Source organism: Bison bison, unplaced genomic scaffold (assembly GCF_000754665.1).
Source record: "Bison bison bison isolate TAMUID 2011002044 unplaced genomic scaffold, Bison_UMD1.0 scf7180017847432, whole genome shotgun sequence".
NCBI lineage: Eukaryota > Metazoa > Chordata > Mammalia > Artiodactyla > Bovidae > Bison > Bison bison.
Window position 1 is genome coordinate 6,705 of NW_011478005.1, and position 524 is coordinate 7,228.

Below are 524 nucleotides of genomic sequence, written 5' to 3' on the forward strand. Positions count from 1 at the left end.
CATTCTGAAAGTAGATGACTGGAAGAACTAACTACTAGACTACTGATGAATAGTTTTCAGTAGTAATAACCTTCTAGACTTTTGACTTTAAACACGCAGCCTGAAAAAGCTGTTTCCCTATTCACCCAACAGAACACACTAATTTACATCAAGAACCCTTCAGGGGCACATCCTATACATAGAGACCTTTGGGAAAAGGATTACGAAGGGTTAATCTCTATTTCCTTGGTGCCCCGAGACACTATTCCTTGTGCATAGTAAGACACTGCCAGCCTTCACAATGTTAACACTTCCTTCTCAGTCCCACTTAAGTGCACCAGATTATCTACTTCTGGATTCCAAAGAAGATGCACCCAGTGTTTTAATGGGTGGGGAAGAACTAGATGGCAACTCAAAGAATACACATCGAATCCTCATGTGAGCCCCCCGCCCCCAGGACTTGTGGAAAAACATTCCAGTGTCCAAAGCATCTGTTTTGAATAGTTTTACATCTATACAATTGAAAAGAAATAGGAAATGAGTAG